This window comes from Anabrus simplex, chromosome 4 (assembly GCF_040414725.1).
Source record: "Anabrus simplex isolate iqAnaSimp1 chromosome 4, ASM4041472v1, whole genome shotgun sequence".
Taxonomy (NCBI): Eukaryota; Metazoa; Arthropoda; class Insecta; order Orthoptera; family Tettigoniidae; genus Anabrus; species Anabrus simplex.
Window position 1 is genome coordinate 75,990,087 of NC_090268.1, and position 14,479 is coordinate 76,004,565.

Genomic DNA, 14,479 nt, shown 5'->3' on the forward strand with positions numbered 1-14,479 from the left:
TTGGCATTCTTGGTTCCTAGAGTAATAGAAAATAAGCAGATGAAAGCAGTAGAGCCAATGTCCATTTGGGTCATGTGGAGCAAATGTGACATTAATAGCATACAGATGTACTGTATGTTCAGTATAACAGTCTGTGTAACAGTCTTTTCATTTGATAATGCCAAAAGGAAAGTATTTCAGGATTATTTTCCATACATTGAAGATTCTAAGAGAGAGGATAAAATGGAACACTATACATTATATATCGGAACTCTGCTTCCATGTTTGGTTGTCCTGTTTTTCTGTCTTCAGAATATGGTCACCTATGTATCGCCCAATAATCCCATACTTCAAGGGAAGATACAATTGGGTTGTATATGTGTAATCGATTTCATTGTTAGTGCATGTGGTGCTTCAGAAGTTCTGCCACAAATACTGACTACCTGCTAGCCTCAGAGATATCATCTCTATTGCCCTTAGGAGGTCATGACAGATTTTATTTCACCATGCTCAGTCACAAGCAACAAGTTACTTACATAGAGCTACTTTTTGCATGTAATGAACTTAATTTTCAACATCCATATTGATGTAACAATGATAAATTTCCAATTTTTAATGTTTGTAAATTGTATTGAAACTGTAACCTGATTTTATTCTGGATCCAAATGGTCACCCTCATTGCAGGATGGACGATTTATTATTTTAATAAATCCCTCTCTCTCAAGTCAAAATTGAGAAGAGTCCACCTTTTTCAGTACCAGAATATTGTATTAACTGTTTAAAAGTACACGTACTGAGCTCGATAGCTGCAGTCGCTGAAGTGCGGCCAGTATCCAGTATTCGGGAGATAGTAGGTTCGAACCCCACTGTCGGCAGCCCTGAAAATGGTTTTCCGTGGTTTCCCATTTTCACACCAGGCAAATGCTGGGGCTGTACCTTAATTAAGGCCACGGCCGCTTCCTTCCCACTCCTAGCCCTTTCCTGTCCCATCGTCGCTGTAAGACCTATCTGTGTCGGTGTGACGTAAAACAACTAGCAAAGGTACACGTTTAGCCCCTTGTTGGGGACATCTTTGGCTTTTAGAAGATACAAAGATAGTCTATTCCAAAATACATGGCAAGTAATGAATAAATAAAAAAACCTTCTGAAATAAGTTTTAGAACTAATGGAATACTGTGTATTTCTAAGATACAGTTCTTGTATGTTATGTCTTGTGGTGAAGGTATTTCAGATTGTAAAAGATAATATTATGGTGACATTTAAAATTTTAATGAGTTGTTGTGGAGGAGACGTTGTAGAGGCAGGAGGTATAAGGCTACGGTAGGGAAGGCATAGAAGAGGGGAGTTTGTTTTGTCATTAATGGTTTTATTATGTTTGTTTTTCTGAGAAGATATTTTGGAGATTTCCTCTAGCAGAATATTAATGTTTTCAGTAATTTCATTTAAATTATAGTTTTAATTAGATTGTTGGTCCTATTTGTATGTAAATATGTTCAAAAATATTAATTAAAATGCCTTTATTTACAGTGTGCAAAATAGTTTCTAGTGCTGAACTAGATTCCTTTTTGCTCCATAGAATTTTGCAATGCTACCAAAAATATTAAATTACAACCATCATACACTATTAATTTGATATTATAAATATGTACTCTAATATACTAGTTACTGATGCAATTAAATTAATTAACATAAATCCATTTGAAATCCATACTGGACTTCAACAGGGAGATGGACTCTCACCATTATTGTTTTACCTGTGCCCTGGAGAAAGTCATGCGAGAATGGCTGAAGAAATGTCATTCAAACATCAAGATAGGCAGAAATATTAAATTTAATTGCCTAGCATTTGCAGACGATCTTACATTACTAGCAAATAGTGTGGAAAAAGCTAAATTTCAAATTGAAGAACTCGAGAAAACTGCTGCAAAAATCGGACTGCAAATCTCGTTTGAAAAGACTGAAATGATGCCGATCTTCAGAATTGAAACACCAGCCATTCACCTTGACAGTGGCAAAGAAAGTAAGATTGTGAATAAGTTCAAATACGTTGGGGAAATTATAACCTGGAACACAAAAGAGAAAACATTGATCGAAACATCTAAACTGAAAACAGCACAGCAAATCACCTGGCCAACTCGTAAAAAAACCTCTCTCCATGAATGCTAAATTTCGACATTACTATACAGTTGTAAAACCCGAAGCAACTTATGCTAGTGAAACACTCTTGAAGTTGAACAATAAATCAACAACCAATAAATTGCAGAAAGTAGATAGAAGAATCATCAGGACAATCATCAATAAGAAACACCAAATTGATGGCCAGTGGAGATTATTACCTAATGATGTGTATATCGTGAAAGCGAATCAATAATAGATACAATGCGGAAAAGGAGAATTGCCTTTTTTTTTGTGATATATTCAGACTGCCATTACCCGACTTGTGAAGCAGTTATTTAGCTACTTCTGGAAAAACAAAACAAAGAACACTTAGTTCACGGAGATCATAAATGATTTAGAACAATTAAATTTATCAATGCTCCAAATTGAAGGCAAAGAGAAGAGAAGAAAATTCTAAGGAATAAACACTTGCGATTCAAGCTCATAACATTTGAACAAAGGAAGTACACCATTACTGACAACCAAAGGGCAGCCAGGTCCGACAGGATGAAGAAGTTTTGGGAGCGGAAGAAGAAGAAGCTGAAAAGCTGATTCTGTTTAATACTATTAGGCCCAATTGTATAAAGCAGTTGATTCTAGATCAAGGCGTAAAACTGATTCTAGATCACGTTGATCGTCAAATTTGTGTTGTATAAACATTGATCCGAGATTAATTTTCCTCAATCTCAAATCAAAATTGATCCAACAAACTCCTTGGATCAAGCCTTGTGATCCGGATCAAGTAGTGTTCTTGCACTGTAGGGCGCATTTATTAGCGTGAAAAGAAGAAGGCTTTTATAGTGAAAAATAGTACCGTAACGATAATCATGGTAAGAAAATGAAAAAAAGAGGTTCTGCATTTTTATCGGTATTTAATCTGATGAAGGGACTTTTATCGCGATTCTGTCTTTGAATTACAGATGTCTGGCTTCTCCGATTTTTCTTCAGATGACGATAATGAAGAATTTTGGCGGTCTCTTCGAGTATTCCAAGAAAGAGGAAACCCATTCTTAGAACTTAGCGACAAAGCTTTTAAAATGAATTCCGTCTAACCAAGTACACTGTTGAGGTTATGAAAGGTAGACTTCGAGACTTTAATGGGACGATCAAATAGAAACCAGCCACTTACTCGATGTTCCAGTGATTTATGGCTGGTTTCGGAAATGATAGTTATCTGGAGATGTGTAGTTATCAGTGACTTAACATGGTGATACGTTTAAAATGAGTTTCCGAAACTGTTTCGTGAACGAATTGGATCCACGAAATATCACTGTAATATGTGTCCCTAATGGAAGATAATAATAGCTTTTACTAGGGGGGAGTGGATAGAACCTAACGGACTGGATAAAGAGGCGAATAGGGCAAGAATTAGAAAACTAGAATTGGCTTGCAGGTTAACCCAGAACAGATACAGCAAAAGAGCAATATCTTACAAGGCAAAACTTAGACACTACATCATAGTGGTAAAGCCAGAGAGTCTCTACGCTTCAGAGAGTCTGACAATGAATAAAAAGGGTGAGCTTCAAGATCTCAAAAAAAAAGAGAGGAGAATCTTAAGGAAAACTTTAGGACCACAGAAAAATGTTGATGGGGAGTGGAGGAATAGAAAAAATGATGATCTCTACAAAAACACCAAAAAAATCACTGTCACAATGCGAAAGCCAAGGCTAAAATTCTATGGGCATCTAGAAAGAATGGATGAGAAACGGCCAACTATGAAATTATTCAAGTACATCAGTGGACTGAAAGCTTTGACGAAGTGGTAGAAGAGGTAAAAAGATATGCAATAGAAAGTGGACTTACAATGGATATGATTCACAACAGAAAAGAATTTAGAAGTCGAGTGGACAGCATCAAAACACTCTAGGAAAACCACCAAAATGTAGACCCAAACTGGTCATATCTGAGAAAGAATTAGGAAATTACAAGTGAAAGGATGAAGAGGTTCTGGGAGGAGGAGGAGGAGCAGAAGAAGAAGAACAGGGGTCATTTAAAATGTCTGTAGATGATAGGTATATCATAGTACAGCCTACTTAATAATAATAATAATAATAATAATAAATTGTATCAGTCAATAATTTTGAAATCCATGAGGAATTCCTCATAGGACAAGATGTAGCTAAAAGTATAAATGATTTTTTACTATTGTTAACGATCCTTTCAGGGCTGCTAACCCAATGTCCTTAATAAATTGGTTGTGCAAATTAAATTGCTTACAAAAGTTGTGGAATGTGTGAGTAATGGTGCCTCTTGCTCCTATCATCAATCCTAAAACATCTATGGAGTCCAGATGATATTTCTCGACATAGTATGGAATTGTAGGTTCATATACTATATAATCTCAAGTACCACCCTCACTGTTTTTTTTCGAAAATATCACTTCCAAAATTGGGTGCAAGTCTTATTTAAAATATTGGGAAATTTATCTTTCCGAATGCGCGTAAATCGGACATCACCGTCGGCGTGGCTTGGCAACAATGCTCTCTCTGCTCTCAGCATACGCTACTTCCGTGCTTGGCGTCAGTATCATGCACGTTCTCGGAGTATCAACATTGAATTCCACAAAGCGTTTGCGATCTTAACTGCGAGTGAGAAACTGAAAGTAGTTCGGGAAGCCGAAATTATTGAAAATCGTGCCGCCGGTAGGAAATACGATATTGACGAGTCGTGTGTTCGCGATTGGAAAAAGAAGAAAAATATGCTATTAACATGTAGTGGTGATCATAGAGCTTTTCATGAACTGTGTGAACAGTTTCCAGAAATTGAAAGAAAGAAAAACTTTATAAATATGTGACAGAAAGGCGGGAAATGGGATATGGTGTGTCAACCAAAATATGTCAGCTAAAGGCATTAGAGATCGATGGGTTTGTAATTTTTATAAAAGAAATGGATTCAGCGTACGAAGGCGTACCTCAATTTCACAGCCTGTTCCTGGTGCCTACGATGAGAAGTTATTGTCGTGCCAGCGTCACATAATTCGGTTGCGGAAGGATAATGCATATTTGCTTTCCCAAATTGGCAATGCAGATCAGACGCCAGTCTACTTTGAAATGCCAGAGGACAGGACTGTGAATGTTAAGGGTGCGAAAAGTGTTACCATTAGAACAGGTGGTAATGAAAAACAATGGTGTACAGTAATGTTATGTATCCTCGCCGACGGAACCAAATTGCTGCCGTACATTGTTCTCAAGCGAAAGACGCTTCCTAAAAATCTACCCGCTGGTGTTATCGTCAGATCTCAGAACTCCAGCTGGATGGACAGTTCACTTGTGGAAGATAGGGTAAAGTGTGTCTGGCAACATCGCCCTGGTGCATTATTGGTACAAAAGAGCTTGCTTGTTCTCGACAGTTACTGTGGCCACACAACAGACGCTGTGAAGAAACATATCAAGGATGGGAAAACCGACCTAGCAGTCATTCCGGGCGGGATGACGTCTATGCTACAAATATAAATGGTCCGTTATTGGACCTATGGGAATCAACATCTGTATCATCTATGCTACAGCCGCTGGATGTCTGTGTGAACCGTCGATTTAAAACAGCCTTGAAACAGCTCTATACAGAATGGATGGCGGCTGATAATCACACACTGACGCCAACTGGTCGCATTCGGGGCCCGGAAGTTCAGCTGCTGTGTTCGTGGATTTTGACGGCATGGAATCATATCCCTAGAGACCTCATACGGAAGAGCTTCAGGAAATGTAGCATTTCTAATGCTATGGATGGCAGCGATGACGACATTTTGTGGGAAGGTGATGGTGATAAAAGTTCCGAAGTTGGTACTGATGATGATGATGATGATGATGATGATGATGAATGAACTCATTGGATATCGTTCTGGAAATGTTTGTTTACTTTTATTTGTATTTTCTAATCATTTGATGTGTGTTAGTAAAGATTGTAAATAATTTTGACTTAACTTTTTTTAAAAATTTTGTTCTTTCAAAATAAGGATGCGGGTCTTAATTTGGTGGCGGGTGTTATTCGAGATTATACTGTATATCATATTTCTCCTTGTGTACATTATGTGGTTGAGTGGATGATGCTTCGGTTCTAATTGTGGGGTCTTGAGCCTGGTGATATAGCTATCATGTCAATCCGCCAGCTTGACCCTGTCTGAGAGAATTCATTACCTCCTCGTAGACTGTATAATGCTTTTCTCTCAGGGCTTCAGCAAAATTATAGATCTTATATGATGATGCTGTGAATTCTGTAGGGTGTCATTAAATGGACAGGAACCCAAGACGTGGCCAAGTGTTTCAAATCTCACTGTGTAATGCCGACAGTGATTATTGTCTTGGGACCTGCCAGGTAATGCACGAACTGGAACTACATTTGCTTTAAGTTTTATGGCATTTCTCCATTCGCTGCTGGTCAAACCTTCGGGTTTTCTTACCCACTGATTGGCTGGAGTGCATTCCTTAAGGGGGCACATACAGCTCAAACCTATCTAAAATAGGCAACATTCAATTTCAATTTTTATAGCTTCCACAGGGCCTTCTTAGCTAAACTTTTGCATGTATGACTAAAATGTCCTTCTAAACCTATATATTTATTAATGTTTAGAGAATAAAAAATTTAAAGATGTTTTTGGGCATTTCAAATTTTGCAGTTTTTTTCACACAAAAGTAGCGTTTCCCTCGTATCATCCACAATTTTGGACTGATTCTAATTTTTTAAAATTTTATATACTCCCATATAATTGAGGAACAAACTGAATTAAGTTTTCTAAACATTTTATATGTAAGTAATATTTTTAAAACAATACTTCCTTATCATTCATTTTTTAGGTAATTTTATTTTAAAAATATTTTTTTAAAAAAGATCTGGCCATGATGTTACTACAAAATTAATTCACTTTTTAGAACACTAGAAAGTGATGTTAAGTACAAAGTTTCATGCTCATATCTTGAAAACTGTTCATGTTACAAGGGAAACCGTTTTGAAAAACTCAAGTGTGGGTAAATGAGCATTAAAGTTGCAACTGAAATGAATGAACTCTAGAACATCCCTGGTGCATATATGATTCCCTCTTGTGAGTTTCTCTGGGATGCTTTTTCCATCCTTAGTCTTCTCTTTACTTTCCTTGCTTCCTCTGTCGATTTTTGAGCTCTTTTAAGGTTGTAAGTGACTCGTTGAGCATTCATATGGCTGAAAGCCTGGAGGCAGTACTCTCCAGAAACAAGTTGTAGTTCTTCAAGAAATTTCAATCTAGTCTGCATACCATCACTGAAAGTCAGAGCAGCAGCATTTACTGCTATACCTACCACTTTATGCCCTGCAAAGCCATTTTGGGCAAATTCTCCAAATTTTGGAGTTTAGGGATTCATTATTGTTCTGGGTGTGGCCGCCTGCACACATCTTCAGGAGATTTGTTTTAACTAAATCTTTAAACACAGGTTTGACAACCTCCATTATAGAAAGGGATATGTTTTTTTGTCTTTTTAAGCCTGAACTTGCCCTTCCACTATGGCATTTCAGTAAGAGCACCAATAATTAGGTTCCTTTGGGCAGAAATATTTGTATGGTTTGCCATCTGAGGATGCTTTGTGGTACCATACAGGCCAAATAGGCTTCCTCATCTCATCTACAGAATTGCAGTTTTCTCTGATAGCATTCCCAGGAAGACTTCCTCTTTCCCATGTTTCACTTTAAAACACAACTTGCTAGACAATAGATTTACATAATAAAAACAGAAGTCACATGTGCATATCTATAAACAGCTGATATTTTGTAGGCATGTAACAAACAATAATAAAAGGAAGTAGATGTCGCTACCAGTGCCATGGAAGTGTGAGAAAGTGAGCAAGTCATATGACAATCAGTCCCGCGGCAAACATGAATTTGCCTGTAGTAATAACTTGGAAACAAGGCATGAACGCGTTCCGATCTATGTGACAGCAGAATGGAGCGTGGTGCCTGCAGAGATTTAAATTATGTTTTAGGCCATAACTCAAGAACTATTGCAGATATTAATGTAATTCTTTCATGGAATTACACAGAAGAGTATAATCTAAAATCACATAACAAAATAGAAAAATCAATTTTTTTGACCACTTAAGCTGTATGTGCCCCCTTAAAGAGTATAACATCCTTACCCTTAATTTTCAACTACATGGTTTCCTTATAACCGCATAACCTTTGGTGGTGCTATTTGAGGATCCAACCAGCCTCTGGGCTGATGACCAGACATACATACATACATACATACATACATACATCTCCATTATAGACCGTTATGCCTTTCAGCATTCAGTCTGCAAGCCTCTATGAATTTATTAAATACCGCCACAATCCTCTCTTTGTAACTAGTTCTGTGGCCTCGTTTAGTTTTATACCTCTTCTTTAAATCATTAGAAACTGAGTCTACCGGGCGAGTTGGCTGTGCGGTCAGGGGCACGCGGCTGTGAGCTTGCATCTGGGAGATAGTGGGTTCGAATCCTACTGTCGGCAGCCCTGAAGATGGTTTTCCGTGGTTTCCCATTTTTACACCAGGCAAATGCTGGGGCTGTGCCTTAATGAAGGCTACGGCTGCTTCTTTCTCACTCCTAGACCTTTCCTGTCCCGTCGTTTCCATAAGACCTATCTGTGTTGGTGCGACATTAAGCAAGGAGAAAAAAAAAAAAAAAGAAACTGAGTCTAACCATAGTCGTCTTGGTTTACCTCTACTTCTCGTATCATCCATAATAGAGTCCATTATTCCCCTAGGTAACCTATCCTCATCCATTCGCTTCACATGACTACACCACTGAAGCCGGTTTATGCATAAAGCTTCATCCATCGAGTTCATTCCCAACCTAGCCTTTATCTCCTCATTTCTAGTACCCTCCTGCCATTGTTCCTACCTGTTTGTACCAGTAATCATTCTTGCTGCTTTCATGTCTGTTACTTCTAACTTACGAATAAGATATCCTGAGTTCACCGAGCTTTCACTCCTGTAAAGCAAAGCTGGTCTGAAAACAGACTGATATAAAGATACTTTCGTCCAGGAGCTGACTTCCTTATTACAGAATATTGTTGATCGCCACTGTGAGCTAACTGCATTGGCTCTACTGCACCTTGATTCAATCTCACTTACTTTACTACCATCCTGGGAGAACACACATCCTAAATACTTGAAATTATATCTACTTGTTCCAGCTTTCTATCCCCAGTCTGACACATTCATTTCTCTTGGACTTCTTACCTACTGATATCAGTTTAGTCTTGGAAAGGCTAATTTTCATACCATACTTATTGCACCTATTTTCAAATTCCAAGGTATTGAACTGCAGGCTTCCGGCACAATCTGCCATTAACACAAAGTCATCAGCATAGGCCAGATAGCTAACTACATTTCCACCTACCTGAATCCCACCCTGCCACTTTATACCTTTCAGCAGATGATCCTTGTAATGGCTAACGTAAATGAGTCAATTATTTATACCGAACAGCATGTCCGTGATGTCATTGACCCTATCCCTCTTCAATGTCGTCCGCCTTCACCCTTACCTTCCCCGTCACCAGCTGTGGCAGGAGACATACTTAAGGAAAGGTTAGCTCCCCACCAACAATATTTTCAGTGTTGTCATATCAATGCACAATCGCTTCTTTGTCACTTTGACGAAATACAGGCTCTATTTAGTAACAGTAACTTGCATTGTATTTGTGTAACAGAGACATGGTTACAGCAGTCACTCAAATCTGATCTCGTAAAGCTGAATAACATGACGTTACATCGCCTAGATCGTTTAAATCGTGTAGGGGGCGGTTGCGCTATATATTGCCGTAGCGACTTAAAAAGTAAAATAATTATGACCTCAGATCCTAAGACTCCATTTCGACCTGAATTCATGTTTGTTGAACTCTTGGTTAATAATCAAAAACTACTGATCGGAGTGGTATGCAAGGCGCCGGACATACAACATATATCTGACCTAGAAGTGGCATTATCGAAGTTAACTCCGCTGTACGAAAACATAATCATTCTTGGTGACTTCAATACTAATCTCCTAGTTACGAGTAACGAATCAACATACTTGCAAAACTTATTCCATGGCATGGATTACAATATACTGACACTAGACGCGACTAACCATGTTCACAGAATAAACCACACGTCTCACACACTGATTGATCTTGTTATAACAAACAATCCGCAGAAAGTGGTAAAACATGGACAGCTTGCTGTACCAGGTATTTCGACCCACGATCTCATATACTTATGTTACTCTCTCAAGGCACCAAAGTACAAAACCAGGTACATAATGCGAAGCGACTTCAAGCATTTTAATACTGAGATAATACGAAATGAAGCATATCAATTGCCGTGGAATGACATTCTACTGACTAATGACATTGATGATAAGGTTGACAGACTGAACTCTTTAATATTAGGACTGTATGACAAACACGCTCCGAAGAAGCAAATTTGAGTTTCTCACCCTTCGTCTCCTTGGCTAACAAATGAAATTAAGTTGGTCATGGCAAATCGTGATGCATGGTATAGGCGATTTAGGCGAACTGAAAGCACTAGTGATTTCGAAAATTACCGTATTCTTCAAAATCAAGTTAAGAAATTAATTCGTAACAGCAAGTATAAATATATTCAAGAGATAACAAACAGACGAAATTCAGCACTAATATGGAAACATTTGCATCAGATGGGTATAGGTTGCAGCCTGACCATGCAGACACCCAGTATACCACTTGATGATCTAAATTATCATTTTACGAAAGCAGCATACACTAATAATGATATTACTGACAATAATGACTATGATGCTAACTATCCTAATAATAATAATAATAATAATAATATAATCATCATCATCATCATCAACCAGTTGATGACCTAACTGATGATGATATTAACACCATAAATGCTCATTCCCGAGTAAATCAAGTAAAATTCACTTTCAAAAAAGTTGGGGCGAACGATGTGAAGCGTGTAATTTACTCCCTCAAGTCTGATGCTCCGGGTAATGACGACATACCGTTATCTTTCATAAAAAATATTATTGGTGCCATATTACCTATTCTGACGCATATATTTAATCATTGCCTCGTACAGGGAGTATTCCCAACTGTGTGGAAGCACGGTATCGTCATTCCTATTCCTAAGAAGAATTCTCCTAGTTTACCATCAGATTATCGCCCTATATCCATTCTCCCACACCTTTCCAAAGTACTAGAACGCTTGGTACATGAAGAAGTCCTCACTTAATTGACTAACTTCTCACTGCTTGACCCTTACCAATCTGGTCTCAAGAAAGGACACAGCACGACGACTGCCCTACTGAAAGTAACTGATGATATCCGACAGGCAATGGACACTCGACAAGTGACTGTACTGGTTCTACTTGATTTTTCTAGTGCTTTTGATACTGTTGTTCCTCAACTGCTACTTTCAAAATTGGATTCATTAAATTTCAGCAAGACGGCAATAAACTTTTTCAGTTTGTACCTCAAAAATCGCCGTCAGTGTGTCAAAGTAAATAATAGCAGATCTGAGTGGCTTAACAAACCCCTCGGTTTCCCCCAAGGGTCTGTACTTGGACCATTGCTGTTTGCAATTTACTTACACGATGTTGCCAAATCGATTACACATTGCAAGTATCATCTTTATGCTGATGATCTGCAGATCTACTACCTCTCAAAAACTGATAAAATTCAGAGTGCTGTAGAAAAAGTTAATGCTGATTAAAGTCTCATAAGTAATTTTGCATTGAGTAACAATCTCAAAATTAATCCTCTTAAAACGCAAGCAATAATCATTGGTACTTCGAAAACCTTACACGTCTTAAAACAATACGAAATTCCTCCTGTAGCACTAAACAATACCATTATTCCATTTTGTGAAACAGTTATGAATCTTGGTGTGGCTATAAGCGAAACATTGAACTGGTCGCAACATGTGATGAAAGTGTGCCAAAAGGTATATCAAAGCCTGCATCCTCTGAAGCGGTTTAAAAATATATTTCCTCGGTCCTTGAAAATAAAGCTCATTCAATCACTCTTGTTTCCAATTCTCGAATACTGTGATACAGTTTTTATTGATATCAAAAACGAGCAAAGCACGAGACTGCAACGTGCCCAAAATGCATGCATCAGGTATGCATTCGACATACAACCATACGCCCATGTATCCCCATTCTATACACAATTATCTTGGTTACGACTGAATGGCAGACGTAGACTCCACGCAACTACTTTGGTGTATCAAGTGCTTTCTGAAAACACTCCTCCTTACCTATCCACCAGATTTCGCTACCTTAGTTCCCTGCACCTGTTCAATACCTGGTCAGGCTGTACGCTAGAAATTCCTGTGCATCGAACCGCAACCTACAACAGATCGTTCACGATCACCGCCACAAGCTGGTGGAATGAACTCCCCAATGACATCAGGGAAGCTAAATCTAAGACAAAATTTAAAATCCTTTGCCAGCGTCATCTTTTAAGCACTTCCAGTCTTTCTTGAGTGTGAATGGGATGCATGAATGAGAGTGAATATGGTTGTTTATTGCAATGTGTTCCTGTATATAATTCAGTTATACTTTAGGTTGTAAAGATTTCATATGTTTAAATTTTATGTAAAATATACGTGAAGTGGTTAAGTGTAAGAAAGGGCCGGGAGCCCTAACTTCGCCACAATACACACTTTAATAATAATAATAATAATAATAATAATAATAATAATAATAATAACAACAAAGGTGAAAGATTTCAGCCTTGTCTAACCCCTGTAAGTACCTTGAACGAAGAACTCATTCTACCACAATTCTCACTCCAGTCCACCTGTCAACATAAATGCCTTTGATGGATTTTAATAATTTACCCTTAATCCCATAGTGCCCCAGTACGATGAACATCTTTTCCCTTGGTACACTGTCATATGCTTTCTCTAGATCCACCAAACTTAAACATAGCTACCTACTCCTCTTGTAACATTTTTCAGTTACCTGACGCATACTGAAAATCTGATCCTATAACAGCCCCTCTGTGGTCTGAAACCACACTGTTTTTCATCCAAATTCCTCTCAACCACTCCTCGCACTCTCCCTGCCAAGACACCATTAAACACTTTGCCTGGTATACTGATTAGTGAGATAGTTGTTGCAATCCTTGCTATTCCCTTGCTTATAGAAATGTGCAATTAGTGCTTTTGTCCAATATGAAGGTATCTTACTAACAGCCTTATCTATCTTACTAATCTTCAATCAATCCATCAATCAATCAATCAATCACTACCCATCTGTATTTAGGGCAGTCGCCCAGGTGGCAGATTCCCTGTCTGTTGTTTTCCTACCCTTTTCTTAAATGATTGCACAGAAATTGGAAATTTATTGAACATCTCCCTTGGTAAGTTATTCCAGTTTCTAACTCCCCTCTTATAAACGAATATTTGCCCCCTTGAATTCCAACTTTATCTTCATATTGTGATCTTTCCTACTTTTAAAGACGCCACTCAAACTTATTATATTGGGCCGATGACCTTAGATGTTAGGCCCCTTTAAACAACAAGCACAGCATCAAACTTATTCGTCTACTAATGTCATTCCATGCCATCTCTCCACTGACAGCTTGGAACATAACGCTTAGTTGAGCAGCACGTCTCCTTTCTCCCAATTCTTACCAGCACAAATTTTGCAACATTTTTGTAACGCTACTCTTTTGTCGGAAATTGCCCAGAACGAATCAAGCTGCTTTTCTTTGGATTTTTTCCAGTTCTTGAATAAAGTAATCGTACGAGGGCTGATCAACAAAGACTGAGACTGATTTTTCCTATAGCTTCCTTGATAGTTTCCTATCTGTAATATAAATATTTGAAAAGAGTGGGTTTTTATGTATAATGTCCATAGGCGGCAACACTCTCGTATTGGTAGGTTGGTAGTAATGCTCTATTTTGTAGACGCTACATGCATTTCGCATACCAGACAATGGAGGTGCCGCGAGAGGAGCAGTACAGCGCAAACAAATTCTGTTTCATTTAAACCATCCAGCCACTGAAACTTACGAAAAGCTGAAGCACCTTTATGATCCTGAAGGAAAACAAGCCAGCACATGGTGGAAATCGCCAAAAAAGGCAAAGGTTGTTCCATCTGCAGGGAAAGTGATGATCACATTTTTTGACTGTAATGGAATGATCATCGCAAATCAAGCCATGCAGTTTCTGGCTCGATTCAACATTGCCTGTGTACCGCACACACCTTATAGTCCTGAACTTGCACCTTGTGATTTTTTAAATTTCCATCAATAAAGGCAAAGCTTAGGGGCATTCGATTTGACAACTCTGAAGCAGTGCTTAAGAGAAGTGAGGTGATTCTCAAGGACCTGACAAAGAATGGTTTGCAGCATGTCTTCA

The 14,479-nt window shown here is 38.3% G+C and overlaps 1 protein-coding gene across 1 annotated transcript in view; it reads left to right on the plus strand.

Moving 5' to 3' along the window:
- LOC136871645 (uncharacterized) overlaps positions 1 to 14,479 on the plus strand; it is a 79,942-nt gene that overhangs the window by 9,645 nt on the left and 55,818 nt on the right. The window lies entirely within an intron of this gene.